Source organism: Lutzomyia longipalpis, chromosome 1, assembly GCF_024334085.1.
Source record: "Lutzomyia longipalpis isolate SR_M1_2022 chromosome 1, ASM2433408v1".
Lineage (NCBI taxonomy): Eukaryota > Metazoa > Arthropoda > Insecta > Diptera > Psychodidae > Lutzomyia > Lutzomyia longipalpis.
Genome location: NC_074707.1, coordinates 16,281,188 through 16,287,616, shown reverse-complemented (window position 1 = coordinate 16,287,616; position 6,429 = coordinate 16,281,188). Strand labels below are relative to the sequence as shown.

At 31.2% G+C, this 6,429-nt stretch overlaps 1 protein-coding gene across 1 annotated transcript in view; it reads left to right on the top strand.

Moving 5' to 3' along the window:
* Positions 1-3,236: 3,236 nt before the first annotated feature.
* LOC129793140 (uncharacterized) overlaps positions 3,237-6,429 on the top strand; it is a 41,557-nt gene continuing 38,364 nt past the window's right edge. The window contains exon 1 of the mRNA XM_055832844.1: positions 3,237-3,715. The gene's annotated coding sequence lies outside the window, so the exon portion shown is untranslated. The remainder of the gene's footprint in view (positions 3,716-6,429) is intronic.

Below are 6,429 nucleotides of genomic sequence, written 5' to 3'. Positions count from 1 at the left end.
GATCTGTGTGTGTGTGTGCTTTGAAGATTTTCTTTCCCTGCTGGATTGATGACACAATACGACAGGAATGCGTGAAAACTTTCTTTCCAAAAAAAAGTGAAAATTTTATGTATCTGGGTCAGAAACATAAAGAGGTACGTCGATTGTGGTGAAGGGTAATAATTTTTATGGTAATCAGAAAAGGATATTCCTGGGATTAATAGGTATCATGAGGGTAATTTACATGCTTTTCCTGCTTTTCCGTTTCCCTGCATGATTTTCAATCAAGTTGCGATTTTTTGTGTTGTTACGAGAGTCCTTTTTGTGAGTACATCTACCCGTATTTTGCTGAACATAAATTTCCGATTTTAATTCTAATTTATAAATTCATAGAATAATTTACCGGATACCGGAAATAGTGAAATAAGTAGCCATATTCATTGATTTTCCATGCGAAAATGCCATTTAGAGCGCTAATCTAATTTTATCGCAACATCAGGATAAAATGATATGTGATAAGCAATTGATGAGTTATAAATTGAGCAGAATAAATTAAATGTTTTCCAGCAACTAATGCTAACGATTTTATTACGTTAAAATAAATTTTTAATTGATATTTTTAGTGATTAATTTAGTAGAGAATTTAATTTAACAAGATTAGATAGATTCTTGAGATAAAACAGTTATTGAGTATCAAGAGATAGGGAGTTAACCAAGATATGTCCAGGAATTTTTTTTAAATAAAAAAAATCATTTTTCAACCAAAAATTCTTGAAATTTCGCGTAATAAATACTAAAACTTTGCCTGAAAATAAAAAAAATTTATGTTAATAATAATTTTAAGACCTCAAAGTCAACAAAGTAAAATAAGGGTTAAATATAAAAAAGAGTCATTAAAATGTACGGAATTGTTATAAAACACGGAAATATCTCTTTATGTTTTTAGTTTAAAAGTAAATCGGTGGCTATCTCAAAGTTAAAAATAAGAAGGTCTTTATTCTACACTCTTAGCAATATTTCGTTCTATGAAAGAACTTCATCAAGCTCTGAGGAATTTATTAACAAAAAAAAAAAAAAAACAAAAATTACATGATGTAAAAAGCTTTTCTTAATACGTTTTGATAATAAATATATAGACGAAAAAGTTTCCCAACTGATGTTGCCCAACTTTTATGAAAAATTTTAGAAATAAAAAAAAACCCTTGGTAGATAATTTTAAAGTAAAACTTGACGAAAATTAAAAAAAAAATCTTGGAAAATCTGAGTTAAGGTTTTGTTAATTTTCACATTTGGACAATTTTTTAAAGCTGTTTCCTGTAGCAAAAACTAACATTATTTACTTTGATTCAAGCACTTTTGTATTTTTTATTCTCCTTTATTCATGAATTGACCCTTTATTTTTTAAAATTTATTTTCTTCCTTGTTTTCTCAAGTCAATTTTAGATTTTTTTTACCTTTATCCTAACCATCCTAATCCCAAAAATTTTCTCAATTCATTATTTTTTAGGAGATTTCTTGCCTTTTCTCAGGCTTTTCTTAAAATCTTTATCATAACTTCATCTAAAAACTTTATCAAACATACGAAAAATGTCTGAAATCTATATGAGCCAGGAAAGCCAGGTAGGTAAATTATACGATAGAACAGTATTAGTAGTTATATGACGTGTGAAAAAACAATACCTACCGTATTTTTGAGTATTAGAGACTTTTCCAATTGAAAAATTGTAAGTCTTTTCACAATAAGTTCTATACCTATTATTTCATTGTTTTTTACTCGATAAAAAAATTAGGGGAGAGCGGGGTTAAAAAAGTCACTTAAGGGTTTAGAAAAAGCACTCACCTATCCCTCCCTGTCTCTATTGAGCCACTATCTTTGGTTCGAATGTTCTGCGCCTCTGTGGTGGGTCTTTGAACCTGGTTTCCCCTGTCTTTCTGGTGTTCCTTTTCTTTTATTTTTTGTTGTTTTTTTTTCTCCCCTCTCCATTCGCGTCGCCTCTTCGCTTTAGTCTTAAGAACTCAGGGACAGCAGCACGCACTCTTAATTGAGTCTAGCTGTCCCTTACGTCCCTCCGAACTGTACTGTCAGCCCGTCTCAATACTCATGTTTCAGGTAAAAGTGTCCTTTTCTTTCTCAGTTATTTGTTTTATATAAATTCATGTAAAATTAAAATTAAATGTAATGAGATTGTAAGGAGATCGGCATATACGACCTATGATCCGAGCTTTCTGCCGTTTACTCGGGGAGGTCGGTAATGAAGACGGCGGCAGCCGCAGTTTGGAAACGAAATATTATTATTATTATTATTATTATTATTATTATTATTATTATTATTATTATTATTATTATTATTTAAGCTCAAAATATCATATTTCCCAAATAGTTAAAGTGAAATGAATAGCTCAATTCTTTGGATATATTTCTTGCCCTACAACTCTTTCTCAGATCATTTTGTTCTATCTAGATAGGAAATATGATATTTTAAGCTTTTTCCAAACCCTTAAGTGACTTTATTAGCCCCGCCCTCCCCTATAGATAATTTAAATTATCTGAAAAAAAATCTTTCATAAAATTGAAAAATGTGTTCGGTTAAAGGATGAGCTTTAGAATTTTTTATGCGACATTTCAAGAATTTTTCTCAAAAATTGACTTTTCTAAACAATTTTGTGAGTCAAATATTGGGAATATTTAAAAAAAATCCTGGTCATACCTATGGGTCAACTTTTATAGTTTTTTTTAAATATAAATTAAATTCCTCCCACACCTGCTTTCTTTCTTTTAGGTATTTTTAATTAATAAACCATATTTTCATCCTATTATATTTCCAATATTTTCATCAAGGATTTATTTCTGGATCAACTAAGTATTTTACGGAGGAATCTCATGTAGAAATTCCATAGCAAAAATATTCTCTTTTTTATGCGAAACACCAAACGGGGAGTTCAATACTTTTGTAATGGAACGGAGAATAGTTTCTTTACGGGAGGGATGGGGGGAAAAGAAAAACTTTGCCGCATATAGCGAGGCTTCGGTGAAAATCCATAATAGACATATTTTGTGTTCTTGTGACAGTTTCTCCCTCCTTCTATAGGAGTCCAACCTAAATAAGCTAGTGTGGTGGGTGAAAAGAAGTGGCAGTCACGCGATTTCCTGGCATGTCGCGTCCCAGGGCCGCTTTTCCGTGCCCCTAGCCGACACTCTTCATTATTTTAATATTTTAGTTGAGCACTACATGAGCCTGAGAGAGGTATGCCCGCGCCCGCCACGTCTTTCAAGGCGCGCGAGAACTTTGTTGCAAAAGAAACTAATTCTATAGACTTGTGTGAGTGTGTGTGTTCTTTCGCAGAAGTTGCATAGCTCGAGGGGGTGGAATTTATGCAAATTGCCATCTGCATCGTGTGAGTGTCGCGAGTGCAGATGATTATGCGACAGTGAGGTATTAAGTATATTAGATCTCATTGACCACAAATATAATGAACCTTCGTGGATGGTGTTAATCCCCATTTGAGTGTCACGCAAGTGGAGTTAAAATGATTGAATGAGAATTTCAATCAATACACCATCGAATGTTCCTCAATGGTTTGGAGAGCAACATAAGCCCCTCAAAAGAATATATCGTTAATACTCCAATTGAGCAACTTTTTTCCGCATGAGAACAATTGAAATTACAAAATCAAAGCAAAGGAGGAGTGGAAGATAACACCAAAATTCTTACGTGTTTTGTCATCCAAAACAAATGTGAGTGGAAAGTGGATAAGCTTTATTTTTTTCTTCTCTCTCTAAACAGTTAGTCTTGGCCGAAGAATTTCAAAACTATATTATTCTACGTGTAGGTGCGATTTTGTGGCATTTAAAACTCCAAAGTCTAGCAAGAGTAAAGTGGAATTCTGCAAATATTTGGCGCGCGTTGGAATTTTATTCATTAATCAGACTACTTTCCTCCCAGCCACGTTACTATGTACACATATTTTCTTTTGTCTTATCTATGCTTGCCTATATTATAGGTGGTGTGGTTACAATGCGCAGTGACGTAGTTCGAAGGTGTATTTAGGTGTTAAAACACCTTTAAATTCCAGCAGTTTATCTATTTTATTTTCAAGATTAAAATAAATTTTAAAATCTTAAAATAAGATGATTAAAAAAAAAAGATTTTTAGCCGTTAAAAAACGTCAAACGATCAAGTAAGCATTAAACGTTAGAATAATCGTCAGATGATAGAAAATAAATGTCAATTGTTAAAAAAACAGGAAACGTTGTAAAACAAAGTGTCAAATGTTAGAAAAAAGACATCAAACTAATCAGATGTTAGACAAGCAATTTTAATTCTTTGACATAAAACGTGAAACGTTCGAATTTAAACGATAAGTGCTGAAGAAAATGTCAAGCGTTAGAATTAAATCCGATGTTAATCAAGAAATGTCAATTATTTGATAAAAAAGCATAACGTTAGAAAAATTCGTCAAAGGTTAGAAAAGAAATGTCAAACTTTAGGCAAGACAAGTGTTCAAAATGGAATTGTAGAAGAGAAATGTCGAATATTTTAGAAGTTCCATTCAGATTTACACAACATTACAATTTTTTTTACAAATACAATTTAAATTTAATTCAAAGTAACGTCAAACTGTTGAAAAATTTTAAAATATTAGAAAAATTGTATATTAATCGTCAGAAAAAACTTCAAACGTTAAAAGAAAAGACTTTAAACGTTAGAATTGCATATCAAACTATTGTCTAGTAACTTTAATATCATTCAGTGAAGTCAATATTTGGAAATTTAGACTCTTAAGTCGATCTTAGCCTTTCTTTTAATTAAAAAAAAATGAATCAACTTTAAGAAATATTTTTTGTAACAAACTCTGAAACAATTTTGTGACTACGTCACTGTTTAGGATGTTTTCCGTTTGATAATTTTAATCTTTAAGGAAAATTCCCTAAATTCAATTTATAAACATTTTTCTGATTATTCTGATTACTTTTATAAGGAAAAAAATTCTCGACGATTGTGGACGTTCTGATGGAATCTCAGCAGGATATTTAATTATGTTTCTACTGAATAATTTTTTAAAGGTTGTAAAATATTTTTTCTCACAATTTGAATCAATTTTTCATTATCATCAATGAGGAAAAGATGCCCAAGGCAATAAAAAAGAGAAAAAATATGAGAAGTCTTCGTTAGTGCAGCAGAAGTAAAGAATATTTTATCATAATTACAGTGAATTAATTTTCAGAAAATCACTCATTTTTCACCAGGGAGTGGAAACACAGCTAAAATCATAAAGATTAAATTAAAACCACGAGACTTGGTGGTCTTTTGAAATTAAAATTAAAACACTTTCCGTCTATATAGAGACGTCCACAATATTCTTTTCTCTTTGTATATTTATGTTTGAGATAACAGGTAAATAAACACCCGATGTATGTTTACAAAATGCACACACAAATACATCATAGAAAACGCTCACGTATTTGGTAAAGAAGATAGAACAATAAAAAGTCCCTTTTGGTATTATTTGACGATTAAAGTTCCCAAGTCGAGCATTTTTCCATCAAATAAAATATCTTAATTCAACGGCGGTGGTGGGAATGCTCGCGGGGCAAAAATGTAAATTTTTTGGAGGAATCATTTCTACAGAGATCGTGATGTCGATGTCTCACTCAATTTGAATTTATTTTCTTTTCTTGTTTTTTTTTTGGGAAAATTCACCATGAGAATCTCTTGTGTTAGACACACTTGTATGGAGGGAATATTATTGCTATTCAAAAATTGTTTACTCTCTCGCGTGAAAATTGACGCAACAACGGCAAGTTTATTGAGAAGAAAGATCTGCAGATGAAACGATTTATTAAATTTTACGTGTAAAATTTAAGCGCAAAGAAAGCAACATTTTTGCGTAATAATTTTTGTGGGAATTTGTCGTGACAATGGGTTTGAATTTGCTTGATTAAGAGTAGCAAAATACTGTAGAAATTCTCCATTCAAAGAAGAACAATTTTTAGGAAAGGAGCGACGCTTCGATATTGTTAATTTTTTGACCCTAAAAAAAATAAGGATACTAGAAGAGAACTAAACTTACTAGATTAGACGAAAAGATCTATTTTACCCCTAACTTATTCATTGTATCTACTGTAATTTGCTCGTCAAAGGAGTTTATTCATTTTAGTCTCAAGAACTCATTTTAAGAAATAATAGCAGCTCAGACATAATCTTAAAAGTAATAAATTAGGAAAAGCCGAGACTAATGAAAAATAGACACGAATGCTTAAGAACTTTAAAGGAACAAAAAAAACATGATAATGACGTCACTGTTTGAATTTTTAGATAAATCTTTTCCGTATTTAAGAGTAAATCTGTTTGGGAAATTTCTATTCTTTTTTTTGATCCTTCGAAAGATTGCGTGGGACTCAATGTTACCTCGAAAAGGTCTTGATCAGTTGAATTAACTTGTTTATTC